This window comes from Molossus molossus, unplaced genomic scaffold (genome assembly GCF_014108415.1).
Source record: "Molossus molossus isolate mMolMol1 unplaced genomic scaffold, mMolMol1.p scaffold_m16_p_8, whole genome shotgun sequence".
NCBI classification, from domain to species: domain Eukaryota; kingdom Metazoa; phylum Chordata; class Mammalia; order Chiroptera; family Molossidae; genus Molossus; species Molossus molossus.
In genome coordinates this window covers 47032786-47057730 of record NW_023425402.1, presented here as the reverse complement: position 1 = coordinate 47057730, position 24945 = coordinate 47032786, and the positions used below count along the sequence as shown (strand labels likewise).

Here is a 24945-nt window from a genome sequence, read left to right as displayed (position 1 = left end):
TTAAGAGGTAACTGGAGTATAAACCAGAGTGGTGATGGTATAAATGAAATGCAGGGGACATATTCCATAATTTAAGAAGGAAAACTCTTAAAAATTGATTATTATAAGAAGAAATTTTACTGCCCTCCCAAAGCGTTTTGTTTCTTTCCACTTCATACCTACACAAATATAAGGCAAAAGTGGTGTTATCAAAGATTAGTTTTGATGGAGATGCTTACAGATAGGATACTGAGGTTACTTTCATTTGTAACTGTTCACTTGTGGACAGATGCCTCCAGCTGTTTTTATTCCATAATGTTCCTCTGCAATTATCTTTAGAGCTTAAAGCAGCATAATTATGTGAAAAGAATATGACTTTTAAAATAAGATCTGGATTCTAACCCAAGCACATTATTTTATCTCCTCATGCCTTAGTTTTTTTCATTTGTAAAATGAGAGTTACTTACTTCATGGGATTGTTGTAAGAACAAAAAGTGATAATATGAAAACTGTTAGAAACGAGTAAATTACTATGTTGACAGTGCCAACATTTTGGCACTTTCACCCTATCAGGTTGCCATGTGGACGGGAAAACAGTCATGGTAAATAAGAAAAAGCATTCAGTTAGCACTGTCTCTCAAATGATTCTAGCTGTATTTCTATGTAGGTACAAGATGACAATCAGATAGACTATACTATTAAACAGTTATAAAGAAGAAACAGTAAAGTATAATGGCTAAAAGCATTGGCATTAGGTCCAATAACCCGGGGTTCCAAGGATGAATTAGTCTCTCTTGGCCTTGATGTCCTCGCCTGTACAATGGGAATGAAAATACAGTGAGTGACCTTAGAGGATCACGGAATTATATGAAATCATGCACAGTGACTGTAAGAGTAACTGGTCAGTAAACAGTAAGTTGTCAGTAAATATTAGCAGTGGGAGATACATTAGAGCTATAATACATTCAACTTGCAACCCTGTTTCACGTGGCATATCAATTTAACAACTCTTTAGCATAGCATTTGTGCAATACTCAAATTTTATTTCTCTTTTTGGTGTTTTGGCCTTGAACAGTGTGTATGTAGGATAAAAATTATTAGGTATTGATGCACTTTTTAAAATTTAGTATTTATACTGCTATAATTCTTCTAATTACAACATTTACTAAGTATCTGCAAATAATTTAAATATAACCTAGCCTCAATGTTACATATTACAATAGAATCTATATTTTAAAAATACAATTTGAATATTTTTTCTAATTTAAAAATTATTCGACTACCTTTTATCATTGATATTTTCCCAAGAAAATCCATTGTTCAATGTGTTTGAGATAGCTAGTTGTCCCTAGCATCTGTTCTCTGCTTCTTCCGTGGATAATAAACCCCCAAATCTTTAGCTGGGCATATTGCCACTCAGAATAAAGATCTATTATCCAGTTTTCCTTGCACCTGGGTGTGACCAAGTTAGTAAGCTTTGCCAATGTGATTATAAAAGGAAATGGCGTGTGCATAGTAAATCTCACTAGAGTGAGTATGTGTATGCTCATTATTCTAGTAAATTCTTCCTCTGTCTGGAATGTGGATGCGTTCAGCTTCCTGGACATCTATCTTAGAGATGCAAGCCACAACTTGAGGTTACTGGAAAAACAACAAGGGATTCAGGTACCATGGAGCCCCAGTCCTGCATTGCCTTCATTTATATGACAGAGGAAAGTTCCTGTTTAAGAACTCATAATGGGTTTTCTGTCACTGGCAGCCTAATCTAATCTAATCTAATCTAATCTAACCCAATCCTAAAAATACAGGCAAAAGCCAAATTTTAAGTTTACCTGTTAATAAGTTTTTTGTTTAGTTTTCACCTGAGAATATTTTTCCCATTGATATTTAGAGTAGAAGGGAAGGAAGGGGGGTGGGAGACATCGATGTGAGAGAGAGACATTGATTGGTTGCTTCCCAAACTCCTGATGCGGGCCGGGGATCCAACCTGCAACCCAGTTATGTGCCCTTGACTGGAGATCAAACCCAAGACACTTTGGTGCACTGGTCAATGCTCTAACCACTCAGCTACATCAGCCAGGGCATTAATAAGTTTGTTTTGAACTGATACATGCCTGGTCTTTTCATGCCTCCTTTCTTCTTATTCCCATTGTAGACTTCTGGGCCCTGCAGATATTACCTTTGATTCATTTCTATGGTATTAAGTGAAGGAGAGAAAAGGGATAAGTTCATTCAGCTGTTCCACCATTGATATAGTTCACATCACACTCCTAACCTATCCTTTAGTCTACCTCTACTCACTCTAGGGTCCATTTTTTCCTTCACCCTAGAATTTCAACTCCATAAAAGAATTGTCCTCAAAAACAGCATTCATTTGTTCATTACGCACTCAACAAATTTTTATTGGGTGACTACCATGTGGCTAGGAAGGTTAGATAACAAATAAAACAGACCCTGACTTCAGAGAGCTAAGTCAGGCAATATTAAAAAATGTAGATTGAACTGTGTTTTATTATTTGTGCACTATATCTCTGTGGTCTCAAATCTTCCTATTGGATCAACTGAAAGATACGTGAATGTGAAAGATGGGGAGAAGGCAGACATACGGAGAGGGAGGAGGAAGGAAGGAGTGTGGAGGGCTTTCAGGGACAAAGGCAAAGATAAAACTATACAGCATAAGAAGGAGGGAGAAAGAAATGGAACACATATTCATTGAATTTTACTGGGCTTCATATATCCTCATAACCTCTTTCATGTATTAATAATTAATACAAACAAGCTTATTGTTAAAATTCTGAAACTTCTAGAGCATAGCACTGCCCTAATTATTTTATCTGTCTTTGCAATGCTAAATACAAAAGCAAAGACCTTTAGAAACCCTCAAAAGGCTCCCCAATATTCTTTCCCAATTTTAGCCCTAATTCACAGCTCCATCCTTTCCCACCTCTCATTGGAACCTTCTTCTCCCAGTGTCTCCTGGAGAAGAATGACTCAGCAACAAGGAGGGAGTGTTGTAGAAATCCCCAGTAAAAATTTAGGTTTAGTTTTCTTAGAGAAATACTGATAAAATAGAATGTAAACATTATTTGTGCTACTAACTTAATAGTTCAGCAATCTCACGCAGTTAAAATTAACTGGGATGTCTACAGGATTTGCCAGAATGAGAAAATAAGTTCCTAGTTTCAAATAATTAATATAAATTTTAACTGGACTGTAGACCCTTTGTGAGACATAGAAAACCTGAAGATCATGCTTTATCTAAAATATAAAGATGGTACTACTATTGCTGAACATATGGCCCCAAAAGAATGAAAACAAACAAACATACAGAAAAAACCCACCCCAACAACTCAGCTACTGATGTTGAGATCAGGTGCTTTTTGTTGTTGTTATCTTAGGTGAGGGAAAGTATATTTATTAAATACTACTAAACCAGTTTGACTGTGACATTTAGTCCTTAAAACTTTACAATATGACATTATGAAAAGCTTTTTTTCTTAGACTGTGGTTTTGACACTTCACAAGTAGTTCTTTTCCTGTTAACTTTCAGACAGCGCTGCTTAAGTTTGAGCTAAATACCTGGAGGAAGTGCTACCACAACTTTAGCTCTTATTTCCAGTGGAGCAATACTACTTGCAGCTTTTCTCTATATCAGGAAAGTATCATATGTTCGCTTACAGTTCTCTTTGTAACTAAGAAAATGCTCTTAAAATAATTATACAATAATAAGACAATTATAAATCTGAGACAGAGAAAAGAGGAACACTGCTCCATCAGTACTAGCAACAAGGCTTACAAGGATACTGAAAAACTTTGGCTTTTGTTCAGCATCTGAAGTCAGGAAACTCTTACTGATCAAGGTCCCTTGTCTTTTTCTACAAGGTCCCTGCCCAGAACATGCAGCCAAAATGTAACTTTTGTTATATTCCTGATACAGCATAAAAGAGCACAAACACATTCTATCTAAATGGTAAAGATAATCTTACCCTCACCAATGGGCCATAAGTCCAGAAAAACAAGTTACCTCATTTATGAACCATGCTATTTAAGATTCTATGATGCAACAATATTGCATTACTATTCTTTTTTTAATGTGTAAATTATATTTTAATAAAGTTTATAAAACATATTACTTTTTTTTTTGAAATGATGCAAGCAGCCCACCATTCCATTTTTTTATTGTTTAAATGTTTTTATTGATTTTAGAGAGAGGAAGGGAGATGGAGAGAGAGATTGAAACAGTGTGTGAGAGAGAAACATCAACTGGCTACCTTGATCAAGCCTGCAACCCCGGGCATGTGCCCTAACCAGGAATTGAACCAGGACTTCTCAGTCCATGGGATAATGGTCAATCCACTGAGCTACACTGGCCAGGCCATTCTATTTTTTTAAACTTTATTTTTATTGTTGACACTATTACAGATGTCCCCATTTGCTACCTCCCCGTTGTCCCGCCCCATCACCACATTGTTTCACTGTTGTTGTGAGTACTGGTTATGCATAGATGTCCTTTGGCTAATCCCTTCACCTTCTTTCATCCAGTCCCCCTCCCCCCACAGCGGTCAGTCTGTTCCATGTAGCCATGCCTGTTTCCATTTTCTATAAAAATGTATTCTTTCAATCAATATCATAGCCCAAATATTGTTCAGCAAGGTCCTGAAAATCTAGGTCACCTCCCCCTCTTATTCTTTCAAACTGAATTTAGGACAAAGAAAATAGAATTTTCATTTCACATAGTAAATATCACTAGTCCTTAGAAACTATAAATCTCTACTAATTTGGTATCTTTGCATAGCAATAACTATGAAAACCTTAATGCATAGGGATAACTTTGAAGTGTTGCAAGATGTTTAAATCCCCTCTAATTAAATAATGTAATTATATTCAGCATCTAGTCCATATCTGATATAATAACCACGGAAATTCAGAGCTAAAATATTATGGAAATAAACGAAGTAGAACTGGAATAGGAATTGAATAGGAACTTGGAGAGTGTCTAAGAGCACTGGTATTTAGAAACTGGGGCAGTGAAAACACAATACAATATACAGATGATATATTACAGAATTGTACACCTGAAACTTGTATAATTTTATTAACCAATGTCACCTCAATAAAAAAGAAAAATAAATTAAACTTCTCTAATGCAAAAAATAGAAGAAAAAGAAGCAATTGAGAACTAGAAGAAAAATACATAGTTTTGTTTTGTTTTTTTTAATCCTCACCTGAGGACACTTTTCGATATTTTGTTCAGATAGAGTGGGAGGGTGAGAGAGAAACATCAATGTGAAAGGGACACATCGAGTGGTTGCCACCCACATGACCCAACCAGGGCTGGGGACAAACTGCAACCGAGGTACGTGCCCTTAGTGGGAACCGAACCTGGGTCTTTCCAGACCACAGGCTGACGCTCTAACCACAGAACCAAACCAGCCAGGGTGGAAAATACATAGTTTTAATGTTGATGCGTTTATCATATTATAGTTTTGAGAAACTTAGACATCTGTTTGTAAAATCAGACCTGGCCTTAGGATTTGATAGAGTAAGTAGTTGTTTATTTCGTATAATTTTAGAAATGCTATTATTTCAAAAAACACATACATAAAAACTTGTCACCCAAATTCTTCCTCAGAGATGAAGATGGTAAAATAATACCTAGTTGTCTTTCTTTTATATATTTAGCTGAAGTTCAATTATGCCTATAATTCTATAAGCAAGTTAATCCCATCATTTTATGTTAAAATGCAAATACCCTATAAAAGAGAAAACTCATTGAACTACATAATGAATTCAAACCTTACATAGGCAGGTAAAGTACAAATCATGTTGATAAAATTGTCCTTGAAAATCTCTTTGGAAGTACCAGACTGGAGACTGAGAAGGCACTTTTTAGTAAGTGCAAAGCAGACATTTATCTTCCAGTCAGAAAAGATGACTATTTATTTGGTTCAGCACTAGTTGAGGCTATTGGCTTGTGTTTGTGAGCCTTGAATTAAAAAAGCACGTCTTTAACACCCGAAATACCCTCAGAACGGTGAGATGCTCACTCTGAGAACCAAACAGGAATTCAGACCAGTGGAGAACAGAGCAGATTCCTGTTTCATTTCATGCGCACTCAGGGGCATATGTTCTTTGATTGAGATGTCTGGCAGAACTGCCTATGCTATTTACATTAAAAATAGTTTCTGCCTCACATTTAGAAATGTTTGATGAGCAAGAATAGTTACATTTGCATACGTTGAATGTATAAATGATGCAATTCCATTATAGGGAGTTCCTTCCTTAACAGCAGGTTGTGATGGCATCTTAGAGCAGAAGCAAAAAGAACAGGCTCTGTGCCTGAGAGCAAGAAAGGATTCCATGGGGGTGGGGTGGGGAAAGACCATGGCCAAAGAGATATGTTTTGCCTACTTCACAAATTTGTTTAGAATATAGATATGCATATGCTGCATAAAACTTTAAGTCATAATGGCTTATTAACCATAACCTCCTACATTCTCAACCTGACAGATTACTGACAATTTACTATAATTTCCCTTCACTTTTGCAAACAGTAACTATCAGTGTTCATGTGTCATCTTTATATTGTTCTATTTTCAGTTCAAGATGAGATCCAATATAAAGTAAGTTGGACACAAGAACATCACATTTGCAAATCAGAGAGCTGTCCTGTGCCTTTTCTTATTGCGTATAGCCAACAAGTGCTGGTTATTTTTTGCTTTAATCTTGAAAAGCACCACTAAAATATCTCAAGTGGAGGGGTCACAGTCCCATCACTAGCATTAAAATTCCTAAATTGCCCAATTATATAAAGACAACTCACATTTACAGATTCTAAACTGGTATGACCCAAATGGCAAAACGAGGTTGCAGGAAATGGGAAAAAATATTTTCATGAATTTACAAACTAAGTATCTATTAAGTTCTTTTGGCTATGAATTCAGTTTTCCAAGTTCTTGTTGATATTTCTTTTTTCCTAAGTAGAGTCTTGTTCATGCAGAAAATAGGTTAGTAAAGAGAATTACTGTGGTTTCAAGTCTAAAAAGGAAGCAGGGATGGGAGAGAGGAGAAAGCACAGTTGAGGGGATTATTTCATGGCCACAAAGTATACCACAGCTGTGGCTGGGATTTCACAAATGTGTAAGTACCTCAGACCAAGAAGGACTGTGAGAGAATAAGAACGGCTGAGCTCACTTAATAATCATGACTGGGAAAACAACGAACTAGAAACACATGGACAGTTGATACCAACCAAATATTATCTTGAGCATGAAAACCCCACTAATGGGTTTAGATATTATTATTTGAATCGCTGGTCTCAGCTATAGCACTAACGAAACTTATTTTAGCAACAACAGAGCAACTCTTCCTTCTTTCAGGAAAAAAATAATTAGCTTGTCAGGTTTCCTCTCCTTTATGTGATATCCCTTTTTATTCTATTTAAATATACTTCTTCGATTATCAGATCGAAGTTTTCAGAGGGTAGCAGTGGGAGTTACGAATGAAAGGGCTGTATTTAATGTTTAGGCTTTTAATTTCTCTGTCAACTTAGTTGTCAAATGTGGGAAAGTTGTAAATTTATCACTTCAGTTATGCCACTCCATTCTTTCTGTAAATATTTGTCCAAGGACTCTCGGGGTTAAAGCTAGCAAACTACATCAGGTGTTTTGTTACAATAATTAAATTAAAACAGGAGTTCTTAGTATCACTTCCTTGAGTTTATTTTAACTTCTTAAAAACAAATGAAATGTTAACCAAGTATATGACAAACCAGTATACATTTTTAATAACATGTCCTCAGTTTGCAGAGTGTGCATCATTTTAAATTGAAATATAAAAATAGACAACATTTTACCATTTCTTCTCTTCAAGAAGAGTTCAGCATTCACCTGTACAAACACTTGAGCCACTAACAAGTGACCATTGAGCCAAAGGGGAAATTCTGCGGGCAATAAAGAAGTGGTAGTAGTTCAAAGTTCAATCACAAAAATTCTTCATGTCATGCGACAACAAATAATAGGGCCCATAATCAATATGTGAATAATATAAAATATTTTAATAATGTAGCGGTCCATTTATAATTGATTGCTTAACTAAAAATTCTGGGATCTCTCCTCTCTTAAACCATGTCATAATTCCTGAAATATTTTAAAATTTCATTTTAAAAAATTCCAAAATAGCATTGAGAAATTATCTTTTAAATAGTAGCAGTAAGCAAAAGGCAATAGACCTAGGGTATAAATTAATCAAATTAGGACAATCTAATAAATGATTTTCCAAACAGTTAATGTCCTTATGCTCAAGAGCTTATGCAAACCATACAGAAAATTAATGATGAATATATGAATGCTTAGATAGGTCAGTACTCAAATTTTATTTCTAGTTTCAGCTTAAGCATCACTGAAAAAATGGGAAGATTCTGGTGCATAAGATATATTTATTAAACATACATACATATTAGATTTTTAAAAATCTCCCACAGGTTATATATTTGCAAGTACTTAAATTAAGACCTATTTGGAAAGGATATTTTTCCTAACAATGTTTTAAATCAATTATTACAGATGAGAAACATAAAAGCCTGTGCCTAGTCAAAGGACCAGGAAAGGGACAGCCTAGTACGACAGAACATTTTTAAACAATAGCCACTCTACTGCAATCACACGCCCCCCACCACCACCACCAAACTGTGGCCCTATTCCCACTCACACTAGAAAAGGCCAAATGGGGAGACGACTTTCACCCTTGCCAGGCTATAACAAGGTACCCTAAACTCCCAGCCAAGGGAGTGTCAGAGAAGGTCGAGTAGAGAGCTGGGATTTTCATTTCCTTCGGCAGTAATGCTCCTCACCCTCCACCTCTGGCAATAAAGTGGAGGCGATGACCTGGACATCCACTCACACCAGAAGCATTAAGCATCTCTCCTTCCCTGCTTGGATGGCATTGGAGGAGGCCAACAGAGGGTCAGAACTTTCAACATAGCCCATACATTAAGAAAGAGGAAATTAAAAAAAAAATTTAAGTTCCTATCCTCAAGAACCTAGAGAAAGAAAAGCAATATAAACCGAGAAGCAATCAGAAGGAAAGGAATAAAGATAAAAGCAAAATTCAATGAAAGTGAAAACAGAATAACAGAGAAGTCACTGAAGCTGAGTACTGGTTCTTTGAATTTACTCATATACTTTTTTACATCAATTGATATGATCATGTGATTTTTCTTTTCTAGCCTGTAAATATGGTGGACATACTGACTGATTTTCAGATATTCATTCAGCCTTACTACATTCCTGGAATAATCCCACTTTTGCACAGTCTCTTCCAGAAAATAAAAGAGGAGGGAACACTTCCCAATTCATTTTATACAGCAGGTATTAAATACCAAAACCAGACAAAGACAATACAAAATAATAAAACTACAATCCTCATGAATAGGGATGCAAAAATCCTTAACAAAATATAAGTAAACAGAATCCAGCAATATTTTAAAAGCATTATACACCATGACTTAGTGGGATTTGAACCTGAGACCCTTCATTGCATGGGATGACGCTCCAACTGAGCCATAATGGTCAGGGCAACCTGAGATAGTGGTTTTTTTTTTTACTCCTCACCCGAGGATATTTTTCCATTTACCATCAGGTAGAGTGGGAGGGAGAGAGAAACACCAATGTGACAGAGACACACAGACAGGTTGCCTCTCCCACGACCCAACCAAGGCCGCAACCGAGGTACCTGCCCTTTATCAGAATCAAATCTGAGACTCATTAGGCCACAGGCCAACACTCTAACCACTGAGCAAACCGGCCAGGGTGAGCTAGCTTTAAGCAAAAGATGGAAAAATAAAACCCATAGTTCCATTTCAAAACAAAACAAAATTAATGTTCTTCATTGTCCGTTCAGTCATGTTTAAAAGGAAAAAAACCTGTGCCGCTTGTAATTTCACAATGCAAGCTCCTAGGACAGCAAATGAGCTTTTTTAAAATAAATAAATAAATAAATATTTAAATTGTAAAAATAAAAGAAGGGGGTGGGGTGGGGGTGGGGAACATCCTTTAATCTTTTGTCTTCCAAGATCATCACAATCTCTTCAATATTTTGCAAACACCTTGGCCCATCAGGGTTGGAAACGTTGGTATCACAAAAGGAGAGTGGGGCCCTCCGACCTGTGAAGACACAGTGAGATGTGGTCTCTGAACCAGAAAGCAGGCCCCGAGCAGCTCCCAGGAGCGGCTCTTGCTCTTTGCACACGTCTAGAGTTGGAGTTCCACCCTTCACGGCTGTCTCTGTCGAGTGCTGAGAGCAAGGTTGTGACATGCCACGCAACCTGCTGAAGACTGAAAAAGTAGTTAAGTCAGATGCTTGATAACCAGTTTGGCTTTTTCACTACAGTGGCTGATATTTTATTTCAGATACAGAGATTGTTCCTATACTTACCACCTTTTCTTTATACTTGTTTTTGTTTGTTATATTTTATAACACTTTCATTTATGAATCTTCATTTTAAAATTTCCTTTAAATCCGTAACCTAGGTTTCAAACCAAAGTCAGACATATAGTTTTATTTACTTTCTCTTCTCTGGGTATTGATCTTTGTTTTAACATATAATTCCTATACTACAATTTTCTTGTTAAAATTTTTTTTAAGTTTTAGATAAGTTAACTTCCTTTAGGTTCTATGTTATTAAAATGTATATGTTAATGTATTACTGACTTCAATATATGCTATATATCAATATATATTAATATGTAATATATTGACATAAATAATAAATATCCACTCTCCTTTTTCTTTTCTGAGGTTTTCTCTTCTCTCTAAACTCCAATACATTTGAGTTGTAACCACACACTTGTATAATTGAGAGTGTAGTGTTCTGCATTGTTTTCTGTTTTGTGCATCTCTATTTTGACTCCCGTTCTGAGTACAAATTTCTTGAGGACAGTAATTTGTCTCAGGCTTCTTTGTGCCTTCAGCCACATGCTTAGGTCAGTGTTAAATAAGGATCTGAGTTGATCAAAGAGGTGAGCATTAAACTTAGACAGTGTAGGTCTCACTAGGACCAGTCCTCATGGTCATCACACATGGAGAATATTTTGAATGCCAGTTGGATGTATGTTATCTTACTCAGCTCAGGCTGTTATAAGAGAACACTACAGACTGGGTGGCTTACAAACAACAGACATTCATTTCTCACAGTACTAGAGGCTGGAAGTCTAAGGTCAAGACACTGGCAGACTTGTTAGCTTTCTTTAAATGTTTAGTAGAAATTATCCAGTGAAGGCATCTGGACTTAGAAATGTCTTTTTGGGAATTAAAAAAATATCACAATACATTTTCTTAATAGTTTTAGGACTATTCATGTGGTCTACTTCACAATAGTAGTTGTGGTCGGAATTCATTCATTTAATCTAAATTGTTAAATCTATGAATATAGAGTGTTTATAGTATTCCCTTATTATCTTCTGGTCTCTGCAGATTATTTAACAATAATCCTTGTCTTTTTCATTCCTGATATTGGTAATTTGTGTCTTCCTTATTTCTTTCTTTGTCGGTCTTGCCAGAGGTTTTTTAATATTTTTTTTTCTTTTCAAAGAACCAGCATTTAGTTTCAATGACTTTTCTCTATTGTTATTCTGTTTTCCATTTCATTGAATTTTGCTTTTATCTTTATTCCTCTCCCTCTGCTTGCTTCTCAGTTTATACTGCTTTTCTTTCTCTAGGAGCTGCTCAAGGACTGACCAACTGTGTGATAAACTGAGGTGGCATCTGTTTGTAACAGCACCTATTAGGCAGCAGTAAACACATTCCCAACCTAGAAAGACACAGAATTTTTTTATCATTAAAAAAGTCATTTCAGTGTATAGTAAGTCATAGATTTACCATTTTGCTAAGGATACAGACAGTATGGCAAGTCTTTAAATATTAAAAATAGACAAAAATTATTGCAAGAGGAATAAAGTTTGTTGGAATAGTGTAAAAGGTTGATAAAATTAGCTTCCTAAGAGAGGCAAACAAATGCCAAAGCAGTCTCCCATGTTCCAATAATCTGTCTACACAAACAGGCGAGCAGGAGTTTCCTCTCATCTCTCAAATCACACCTGTCTTACACGATCCTTAACTAAGGTTTCTAAGCCTAAGGGCAAATGCTCTGTTTTCTAATTTTGACCAGAGAAAGAGGAATTTTCCAAGAGAGCTATCTTCTTCTAGTAAGCATGAAGAATTAATAAAATACCGGTGCCAGCAGTCACCAGTAGCCTCCCTTCTTTTCCATACCCACTTTCCATTCTCTGGATCCCAGGCTAGAATGAAGGCAAGGAGGAAAAAAATCAACTTCTACTGGTCTGATAGGGGAAGTGTGGTCCTCAAAATATACATTTCCATAGAAATAATATTTTAAGTGGGAGGTTATGATGGTAAGAATTGTTCAATTAGCATAACTTCTTAAGTCAGAAGGGGCTGAGTACCACTACCACCGCCACACAAGCTGATTGCTGAAGCTAATCACCAAGTAGTAATCACCAGCTCTATGTATACAGGAATATAACCTAAGTCCTAATAAAGAAAAAAACTGATGTACTTTAAGATTAAAATCTTCTGTTTTGCAAAAGATACACTTAAGAGAATGATGAGAGAAGTCGCAGAATGGGAGGAAATATTTGCAAAACATATACAGTCATGTGCTGCATAACAACGTTTTAGTCAATGATGGGCCACATATATGATACTGATCCCATAAGATTATAATGGAGCTTAATTTCCTATAAGAAATGGAAATCTTCCTCTGATGGGAGCAATATACCTGGGGCTTGGCAAGCGATCCCCTCTCACTCACAGCACCTCAAATCGAGAGCCAGCCACTGGCCTGCTTCGAGAGTGCACACACTGCATCCCAGCCAGCCACTGGCCTGCTTCTGCAGAGGAGCCTGTCCGCCCCGCCCAGTGCTACATCATCACAGGCCCTACAGCCCTCTCAGAGCTGGTTTGCAGTTATGTTACCTCACTTCTGAGTTTTTCTAATTCTGATTTTTGTTGTTCTTTCATTTATTAAAATCATTGTCTTAATGTCTTTTAACTTGTTTCAAAATAGTAGGTTACAGTATTTGGGTAATCTTTTAAGCATGCTTTAATTGTCTAGAGATATTATTTAACTTCTTATTCTCTTTTATTTTCTTATTATAACTGTATATTGCTTAGTTTTACATGAAACTGGCTTTCTTGAACTTTTTGAATGTGATTCATAATTAAGTAAACCAGATATTTTCTGGTAGCTAGCCACTAGTAAGAGCTTTATTTCTGTAACAAATAGGGCAATCACTACATTAAAAAATTTTTTAATTCTATAACTCTAAATGGTGATAGATGTTAAGTAGATTTATTGTAGTGATCACTTTTCAATATATACAAATTTTGAATCACTGTGTTGTATTCCAGAAACTAATATAATGTTGAATGTCAATTTATTTCAATTTTTTTTTAATTTTAGGGCTCTCTTATTCACACTTTTATTGATTAAATCTCCTCTTAGAAAGCTAATTGTTACTCTAAGAATCGGCAATATAGGCAAATTAAAATTATAGTCATCCAATACCTTGGTAGCAGAAGACAATGGGCAATGCGACAGACAACTCCATTTCCCATACCCTTCTCCCATGCCTGTCTCTATTACAGAGGCTGTAAAAGTTAAATACTTGATTTCTGAGTCTCCTTTGAAAGACCACATTACACAGTTCTGGCCATGAGACACAAACAGAAGTCTGTTAGCACTGTCTCTTTATTTCCTTCTTATTGTATGTCACTTACATGTGACACACAGTCGGCAGCCTCCAAGGTGGTGCCAGTGATCCCTGCCTCCTGTTATTCACACCTTTGTGTAGTCCCTCCCATGTTGTATCAGGGTGTGTGACTGGTATAATATGGCAGAAGTGATGATATCCTACTTCCAAGATTAGGTTATAAAAGATTATACCACCCAGATGGTGTGGCTCAGTGGATTGAGCATCATCCCATGGACTGAGAGGTCCTGGTTTGATTCCCGGTCAGGGCCCATGCTGGGTTGTGGGCTCAATCCCCAGTAGGGGGCATGCAGGAGGCAGCTGATGGATGTTTCTTTCTCACATTGATGTTTCTATCTCTCTCTCCCCCTTCCTCTCTTTCTATAAAAATCAATAGAAACATATTTTTAAAAAACCCTATACCCCTGCTTCCCATCTTGGACCATTTGGCCTAGGGAAAGCCCACTGCCATGACATGAGCATCCCCATGGGGTAAGGAATTGAAGCCTCCTGCTAATAGTCATGTGAGTTAGTTTAGAAGCAGATCTCCAGCTCGGCCAAGCCTTTATTGGACTACAGCTCCAGCTATTATCATTTTTTTAATTGACTTTATTGGGGTGACACTGGTTAACAAATTTATACAGGTTTCAGTAAATTTATACAATTTTACTACACATCATCTGTACACTTTATTGTGTGTTCACCACCCCAAGTCAAGTCCCATCCATCACCATTTATCCCTATACCCTCTTCCTTCACAAACCTCCCCGTCAAATACCCCTGGCAATCACCACATTATTGTCTATGTCCATGAGTTTCTCTCTCTCTTTTTTTTGGTTAATCCTCATCTAAAGATATTTTTCCGTTAATTTTTAGACAGAGTGGAAAAGAGGGGGAGAGAGTAAGAGAGAAACATCGATGTGAGACACATTAATTGATTGCCTTCTGCACGACCCTGACTGGGACCGGGAATCAAACATGCAACTCAGGTACGTGCCTTTGACTGGGAATAGAATCTGTAGCCCTGCAGTCTGCGGGCCAACGCTCTAACCGCTGAGCCAAACTGACTAGGGCTTTTTCTTCTTCTTGGCTCAATTTTTGTACCCCATCACCTATGTCCCCACCCCTAATATGTATCAGCTTGCTCTTTATGAGTTTGTTGTTATTTTGCTTGTTAGTTCATTTTGTTCATTAGATTCCACATACGAGTGAAATCATGACTGAACCTCACAAGAGACTCTGAGTCAGAACCTTCCAGCTACACCACTCTCAATTCTCAACCCTCAGAAACTATGTGAGATAATGAATGTTTTTAGCTATGTTTTAGGGGTAATTTGTTTACAGCAATAGATAGCAAATACAGTGATGCCTGAAGGTATGAGCCATGAGGATGAGAACCACATTCTAAGGACGGTAAAGGGTCATTATTAATATACTTGAGCATCAGTATCAGTTCCGGACTATCTAAATTAAGGTTTCTTACAGAGGGAGCCCTCCATCTAGTCAAGCCACATAGTAAAGTTTTGTTATTTGCAACCAAAGACACTTCTAACTGACACACATAACAATTCCCCAAACCCAATTACAGTTTCTAAAGAGTGGTTCCTTTTATTCAAAGATCTGCCTCTGCTCAGAAGTTCATACTTCTCTTATCTTCTGGAACCTAGCTGTTCATTTCCTGAAACAGAAAAAAATACCCAGGCAGTCCTGCAGGCAGTCCTGGTGTTTAAAGGCAATGGCTAGGATTATCCCCTTCACTCAGCCAGCAATTACAATTCCTTCAGTGGAATCCCTGCTTCTCAAAATATGTCTCCCTCTGACATATCCCTTTTATTACTATTTTTAATCCTCACCTGAAGATATTTTTCCATTTATCTTCAGATAGAGTGGGAAAAGGGAGAGGGAGAGAGAGAGAGAGAGAAACATCAATATGAGAGGGACACATCGACTAGTTGCCTCCCACATGACCCCGACCGGGCCCAGGGACAAACCGCAACCAAGGTACATGCCCTTAACTGGAATCGAACCCGTGACACTCTAACCACTAAGCCAAACTGGCCAGGGCTGACATATCCTTTTAAAAAATCCACTCAGCTATACCCAAAAACACAGAGAATTCAAGAATGGATTCTAAACTGCTGGATTATATAATCCGTAGGAAAACAGGTTTCTCTTACGATACTCTGCTTTATCACACGGATTCTAGGACCACATTCAGCCAAAGAGCAGGAGCTGGCTGTCTCTACCCTGACTGAAGTACAGAAAAGGGAGGGCTTCGGCTCAGAAAAATCTCCTCTCCTGAAAACCCCACATTCCCCCTCCTAACTTCAAATCTCTCTCCAGATGCCCAAAGATGCCAAAACTGTAACACATAACAGAAGGAAAGTTTCATTTGGCACAGAAGTAATTAGACCCAGTGACCTTGCTTTGTTTTTTCATTCCAAGTACAATTGCTCAGAGATAGAGGCAATACCACCCCAGATGAGGAAGAAAAATTACAGGAAATCCTGATCCACGCTTGTCCAAAATCATCAAACAATCTAGGCAACTGGTATTCACTCATATGATAGCTTTTAAGTTGTCAGCAATTCCTGGCAAATATAAGAACAGAAAATAACTTCAACTCTGAGCTTTTAAAGGCTTAGTGTTCTCACGGGTCTCTTGCCCTTAGAAAAGAGAGATAGGAGTAGGGAGAACCTAAGTGAAAGGACATTTAGCCAGAAAAATAAACCTTCTGCTCTAAGAGATAGCATGATCAAAGATATCAGGAGCCAGTACTGGCCACTTTTGCTCAGTGGTTAGAGCGTCGGCCTGCGGTCCAGAGAGACCCGGGTTCAGTTCCCGCTAAGGGCACGTACCTCGGTTGCAGTTTGTCCCCAGCCCTGGTTGGGTCATGTGGGTAGCGGCCACTCGGTGTGTCCCTTTCACGTCGATGTTTCTCTCTCTCTCTTTCTTCCTCTCTTTCCCTCCCACTCTATCTGAACAAAAAATAGAAAAATGTCCTCAGGTGAGGATAAAAAAAAATATATATATATATATCAAGAATAATATGTTGGAGGAAACACCAAATTGAATAGAATACAGAGTTTAAAAAAAATGTATGCAACAATAGATAGATAGACAGATAATAACTCCTTCACATTTAACCAACCCAAGGAAGCCACTTCTTAAAATTTAATTTTAAGAAAATTTCATTTTAACTTTGAGCTGTATAAAGCATTCTAAGATCTTTGAAGCCAGCTGAAGTATATGCCTAGATTCTAATAGTAGCATAATCACACACAAACAGGCACAAAATGGTGTTTCATAGAAATATCACAGGTGCTATGCCAATATCAATGGGTAGATTTGCTTATAATGTTTAATCAATTGCATATATTCAGAACTAATATGACATGGATAAACCTTAATTCTAAAACATGGTCATTTCCACAACAGCTCTGCATATAAAAAAGCAGAACACGCAGGCAAAATTTGAAACACTAGTTCCCATCTCACAGAGACCTACACAGCATTTCTTACATTATATTTAGAGAAGCTATCATATTTATGTATATTTTTCTTTGGATCCTGTGGAATTTAGGATTAAATTCAGTTCTGATTTTTAATTTCCCCTTTGCTGCCCTACCAACCCTCCCAATAACAGACAATGACTTATTGTTCTTAAAAGTTACTTATGATAATATTCCTGAGATTTTTTCTGCAATTTGAGTATTTCTTCCATTCACAGGAAGACAGGCCTAGACCATAACAATGAAAGTGAACTCCACCAGAGGCAAGACAATGTGAGTAAGCTCAGGGACTTCCCCTTTGCTACCATGGTACTCTTTGACCTACTTTGGTCAAATCATCCCTTTAGTTCTCAGCCTGAAAGCACTAAAGCTAGGCCTTGGTTAAGCACTGTGCATTAATAAACTATAATAACAACATGCATATACATTTATATTAAAGAGTAAACATCACCTAACCTGTAGAAAAAGCATAGCACTGCCCTGGCCGGTTTGGCTCAGCAGCTGGAGTATCGGCCTGCGGACGAGAGTCCCGGGTTCGGTTCCCACTAGGGGCATGTCCCCCCGCTCCCACCCCCATAAAAGAGAAGGCATAGCACTAAGTAAAACATTAACAAGGGATAATTTATTGAGAATTTTTTTCTTGAAATATATTCTAAAACATTTAAAAGGATACTTTTAAGACACTATTATAAGAAACATTGTAATAGCATTTTTAAACTAATGTTTCATGTATGTATTCTTTTTGTTGTTGTTAGTCCTCACCCGAGGATATTTTTCCATTGATTTCTAGAGAGAGTGGGAGGGAAGAGAGAGCGAGAGTGAGAGAGAGAGAGAGAAAAACAGCCATGTGAGAGAGATACATCGCCTGGTTGCCTCCTGGACGACCCCTACCGGGCAGGGATCAAACCTGCAACCCAGGTACATGCCCTTGATTGAGACTCAAACCTGAAAATCTTTGGTCTGCAGGCTAATGCTCCTACTACTGAGCCAAACCAGCCAGGGCCAGGTGTGCATTCTTGATCCACAGATCCCATCTATGTCTAAGCTCTTTTATTGAAAGAGCCTGTTCATAAAACTTGACAATTTCTATTTGGAGTGGGAGAGATTTGACCTGCCAAGACTTTTCCTATGGGAGAAGACAAATCTGCCTAGTCTATGGATTACTTCAGTATTATGGAGTTTTATAAAGATTCTAGAAAAGTATCATGTGAAAATAAATAGCAGTGATAGTGAACTAATCTGTTTTAGAGGGAAAATCCCTCAAAGGCAAAGACAATTCCCTTCTTCATTTACCTTTTTAGGTCAGAAAAAGTAGGCCATTAATGACTATAATTAGCACAGCATCTGTAGGATGCTCCACTCTTAACTACATAGAATAACTTAACCTTATTTAAATGATGACTAAATGCGATCAGAACTTATTGTGTCACAGAGCCACTAGTAAGCCTCAGAAAATTCATTACTGGAAGGTAGTAATTTTCTCACCAAGACAAGTGACCAAGAAAATCAGAAATAATCACGTGTTCGTCTTTGTTAAATTTATGCCTTTGAATATCTCAAGAGGGAAAGTAGATGAGACTTTTTCGAACTTTCCCTCTCAATCTTTCTATTAGGATAGGCTGACTTCAACTCAAATGAATTTAAATGATTAATTCAATAAATGCATATAAGCCTTGATTTAATTTGTGATTAAAATTGCTATAATAACAGAAAGTTAACATTTTCTTTAAAAAATGCATTCAAGCCCTGGCCAGTTTGGCTCAGCGGTTAGAGCGTCGGCCTGCGGTCCGGAGAGACCCGGGTTCGGTTCCCGCTAAGGGCACGTACTTCGGTTGCAGTTTGTCCCCGGCCCTGGTTGGTCGTGCGGGTGGCAGCCACTCGATGTGTCCCTTTCACGTCGATGTTTCTCTCTCTCTCCCTTCCTCTCTCTCCCTCCCACTCTATCTGTACAAAAAATGGAAAAATATCCTCGGGTGAGGATAAAAAAAAAAAAAAAAAAAAATGCATTCAACTCTTGGAAATATCTTACACATATTACTCACAACTCAGATGTATCTGAGTTTAAAATGTGCATAATCTAAAATTAAACAAACAACAAGTTTTTTCTAATTTAAAGTTTCCTTAGGAAGAAAGATTATGAACTAGCTAATATAGAGACTTGTGAGTCACAGATTAAACCTAAATAATTGAAAGACATGTTACATAAGAAAAAAACAACCTCAACCAACAAAAAAAATTTTTCAATAAATTTACTGCCTCAGAACCTTTTATTATATAATGTAAAAATAAAATTTCTAAGATTTTAAACACTTTCAATTATAAATATAAATGTATCATTTATTCTAAACAAAAATTAAATAGGACATATCGAATTGACTTCACATAAATATTTGGATTATGCAGTAAACTTGATCTTTATCTTCATCTTTTAAATTAATTAATCTAGCAAATATTTATTTAGTTTTTACTATGTCCCTACTGAGTGATGATGGGGAAATAAATGATGAGAAAATCTGGCATGGCCTCTACCTACATGAAACCTCACTCTAGTGGAGGAGAGACATTAATCCAAGAATGATCTAAATGTGGTCAAGTATGGAGCTCTGAGGAATAAGAAGAATGAATCTAGTCCAGAAAGTCTGGGAAGGCTTACCTGAAGAAGTTACACCTGAGATCTGAAAGCGAAGGCGTTTATTAGGTGAAAAGAGAAAGGAAAAGCTCTGACCCAGGAGAGGGGAAGGCAAGTATAAAGGTTTTCTAGTAAGATTAAGCACTCAGGCATAGCGCACTTGAAAAAGGAACTGCAGATGGCATGAATCTGGGCCAAACAGACCAGGAAAGAATACAATGCAAGGCGAGCCTACAAAGGTAAGAAGGAGCCAGAACATGTAGGATCTTAAGGGAAGGTGACTATTCATCCTGGTTTACTCCTGTTGATGGAGCATAATCCATCCTTTCATACTGTCCCAGTGTGAATGATAAATTTTGTGAGGCCATGTATAGAATTTTGTCCTTGACCAAAACACCAAGGGAAATTATACATATAAATTTTAAAGTTGTGTGTGTGTATGTGAGAGAGACAGAGACCAAAAAATAGCACTATAAGAACATAAATTTAAACATGAAGATATATATACAATTGATAGAGATCCCTTCACCTGAAATGTCTGAAATGCACTTCATATTGGCCTCAGAGAACGCCTGAAATTGTATCAAATGAATGAGCAATAAAACCTTTCTGCAGAATGAAGCAGCCCTTGTGTGCTTGGTCACTGCCCTGCTTGAGTCCCAGTTCCCAGTCCTACAGGGGTTGGGAGGGCTTCTGGTTTGAGAAGAGGAAAAGGAAGCTGCCAGGACAGGCCCAGGAGTAACTGCTTAAAGAGTCTGTTTACCCCAAATTCCCCATAGGCCTTACCAAATGGCCAGTTCAGTGACAATGATGGAAGTGAAGAGATGAAGATGATGTGAAAATGTTCATGAAGGAGATGAGAGCAATCAAAAGGAAGTTTAGGGTACTTCTGCCGAGGGACTCACTATCATGATATTTTTCTAAATCCTTGAATCCTGAGGTCTCCTCTGAGATTAATACTGTGACCACTGCTGTTTTCCCTTGGCATTTTTCTGATGTACCTTCGCTGATTTAACCTTTTAACGATACTTTGTATCACATGTGTCTTGTGTTACATCTTATAATCTGATTATTTTGCCACCCAGTTTTTAAATTCCTCAGCAGGGGAGTTTTACCATTTGCATAGAAAGATATTCATTACATATTGTGAATTTAATAAAGCATTTTAAAGGAGGGGGGCTTCACAAGTCATCTGGTATCTAATAATATCTGAAAATAGTTATACTTTTAAAGAAACAAAACCCTTGATAACCTAAAAAATTTAGGTTGTCTTCTATTTCACCCCAACTTTCAGCCTTTTACTTTACTCTTATCAATGCTAAATTAGATAGAAATAAAATTGAGCCATGTGTATAATTCTGAATCCAAAGAATTCAAATTTGACATTGAAATCAACAATAAATGGTAAAAATCATCATGAAATAGTCTTAGAATCTTAGTGAACTAATATTTAGCCTTGTCATTAAACTAGCTAATAATTTCTAGGGTTCTGCCACCCCACCTTTTTTTCTACAGGCGATGACTATTCCAAATCCTATAACAGCTATACCCTTATACTCTTGAATTATATGTCATGACAATATATAAGAGCTCATGGATGACTACAGAGTTAGTTCAGAGTTAGTAAACCTAGAGGTGATTCAGGTCACATAACAGGCTATAACTGGATACTTGACCCTAAAGTATCACGGATTCAGCTAACTAGACAACACCACAATGTACTAATTGACCACAACACTGAAAATGATTTAAGGACAGTATGTACTTGAGAACAAAAGCCAAGATCTGAAAGCCACAGTCATCATCAATCACCAAATCAAAACATGAGTCATAATCAGTTTTTTTAACCAGCTCAGAGAACATAAAATATTAGAAAGAAAAGCGAAGAAAAAAGAAAACCACAGAGAATATATCAAGTGTAAAGTCTACATTATTGATAATGCACTTTAATGTTGGCACATCTCTGGTAATAAGTAACACTTCAGCGATCCCCACATGTGTAAGGAGGAAAGAACCCTTGCTTTTCCACTTTCTAAATCTATCAGTTTTACAAACCTTCAGACTGCTGAATATATTGTGACAATTTAAAAAGAGTTACCAACAATGTACTGTGTGCTCTTAGTTCTTTCATCAAGTGCAACATATGGGTTAATTTCACATAAGAAACTGTGTTATTTGGCCCTGGCCAGTTTGGCTCAGCGGTTAGAGCGTCGGCCTGCGGTCCGGAGAGACCCGGGTTCGGTTCCCGCTGAGGGCGCGTACCTCGGTTGCAGTTTGTCCCCGGCCCTGGTTGGTCGTGCGGGTGGCAGCCACTCGATGTGTTCCTTCACGTCGATGTTTCTCTCTCTCTCTCTCACTTCCTCTCTCTCCCTCCCACTCTATCTGTACAAAAAATGGAAAAATATCCTCGGTGAGGATAAAAAAAAAAAAAAAAAAGAAACTGTGTTATTTGAATAAGACACATGAAATAACTGGGGTAGTTATTTACCCTGACACTTACTCCAACCCTTTCTCCTGTACTGGACCAAACTCCTGACCAGCCAAACTTAAAATTTCACACCACTTGTTTTCAATATCTTTCTCCTTTAGTCTCCAAAGTTAATACCCCATGAACTCTTTATCATTCTACTCTTATTTTCATATCTATTACCTAAATTTTCATAAGGTTAAATTTTCCCAAACTACAGGCATATCTGAGAATTATCATTATTGGTATTCTTACCAGTTTGTAGAAAATATTATTTTCCCCTAATGTTGTTATCATTATGATGCTTCTCAGCTTTATAAGAATAAATGTTGTTATTTAGTTCCTCCTTTTCCTATTTCCAAGTTTACTCATTCAATCTTTGGGGATCTGTTTCCTGTTAATATTCAATTTGAAAAGAAATAATAATCCACTGTGCTTTTTAAAAAACTAAAATATACAAATTTAGTTTTAAAAATCATTTAATTGTGCCTCTCACATATTCTCATCTGTTTGATTACTATTCCCATCTGTTTGAAGACATGGGGAGAAAACTCTGAAGCAGAGTTGTAGTTCTTTCTAAAGTGGCTTCAAAGATGGAACAAAATGACTAGAGAATTAAAAAATAAAGCAAAAAAACAAAACAAAACAAGATTACTGTGCCTCATAGGGACAAGGCTGCAAGCCAAAAAATAAAATACGTGTGTACTCAGGTGCAGAAAAAGCTCTGGATCACACATTTGTCTCTCAGACATTTGTGGACAGAGTGATAGTAATATTCTCAGTGTCACAAAATACTGCCCATTTATTAAAGACAGAAAAGTATAAAACTTAAAAATAAAATATATTTTAATTTTAAAATATAGTAATATCTTTTACCTATTATAACACAAAATTCTATCAATAATTAACTCTAAAATTTACACACTGAAGGTTTTTTACAGAGATTAGAACTTCTTTTTGTCTAATGTAAGGTAAGAGCCTGAAATAGCAAAGAATGAGAATTGTCCCTTAAATTTTGAAAGGGGCACAGTTAGGATGGATAAAAAATTACTACTATACACAACGTGGAAAATAAAGTTATTAAACTAATATAAAACTCTAGAAATACTGGTTTTGCCTTCAAATTAGTTCTCTCAGATGAATATTCATATTGACAGGCAATCCTTTCTTATATCCTGTATCTTGATTTTTTGCTTCATAATATATTTATAGGCTAATAATAAAAAGACACAAACCTGTAATTTCTATCAGTATCTCTCCCTAGAGCCTTTGCTGTAGTTTTCTAATAGAGGGAGAAGCAAGCACAAGCCTGTTTAGGAAGCACAGATCAAAGTCACAAAGATGTTTTTTGGGGGGGTTGGGGGAGGGGTACTATCCCTTTTTTCTCCTATAGTGAGGGTAAGAGAGGCATGTGAACCCCTCTGGGATACGATAAAAAGAAAGTAGGTAGGACTGATTTAGGAATCTAGTCTATTTCCCTTGGGAAATTTTGACTAAGATCTGGACATGTGTCATAGCACTGATATTATCTGATGTTGTTTAAATGTAATAAAAGATGAAACCAAAGCAGTCAACTAGATAACCTATTTTGAGGAATGCATGATAGGAAGTAAAGAGGCTCATCCTGGAGGAGACTATGAAGGAACCACTGATGAAAGACAATGACAAAATGCTTAAGTAACTTAATGGCAGAGTGAAAACCCCCCAAATTTACCAAATAGTTCTTTAATTTTAGGGGGGAAAAGCTAAAGGGATTTTTAGAAATATGATGGAATATGTTAAATGATTATTCTTAGAAAATCTATCACAGAACAACCAAACCATCAGAATCTACAACAACACCAAAAAGACCAAAAACCTAACAAGATAAAATTAAGAACATCACCTTGGCTGGTGTGCGCAATGGTTAGAGTGTCGGCCTGCGCACTGAAGGGTCTCAGGTTGGATACCCTGTCAAGAACACATACCTGGTTGCAGGTTTCAATCCCTGGCCCTGGTTGGGGTGTATGTGGGAGGCAACCAACTGATGTGTCTCTCTCACATCTCTCTCTCTGTCTCTTTGTCTCTCTCTCTCCCTCCCCCCTCTCCACTCTCTCTAAGAATCAATGGAAAATATGTCCTTGGTGAGGAGTAACAAAAAATAAAATTAAATAAAAAATTAAAATTAAGAACATCATACAACTCTAAATTGGTTAACTTAAGTCTAAGAAACAAGTGTTAAAACCACCAAAGCGGAAGAGAGGCTGCAAGGGGTCCATGAAGACGTGTAAAATGGTGAAAACTCCTAAACCACTTGAATAACAAAGCGATGTAAATGAACACTATTTTAAAATATAAAATAATCACTGCCCCAAAAAGGAATATATTATAATAGTGAAAGACAGTTAAATGTACAAGTTTTAGAGAGTCCATGCAGAGAAAAACTGATTTGCCTGAGTCAAGTGTCAATGAAGACTTGCAGTACAGCAAATATACATCACGTTTGAAGTAGCAAAAAGATGCCAGAACACAAGACACATGCAGATCTGGAAAAAAATGTAACAGCTATCATCTCATAATCTCCTTAGACATCGTTATTCTGGTGCATTA

The 24945-nt window shown here is 37.0% G+C and overlaps 1 protein-coding gene across 2 annotated transcripts in view; it reads right to left on the bottom strand.

The window, feature by feature from the left end:
• Positions 1-24945, bottom strand: part of SESN1 (sestrin 1) — a 100185-nt gene that overhangs the window by 50344 nt on the left and 24896 nt on the right. The gene's annotated exons all lie outside the window — the stretch shown is intronic.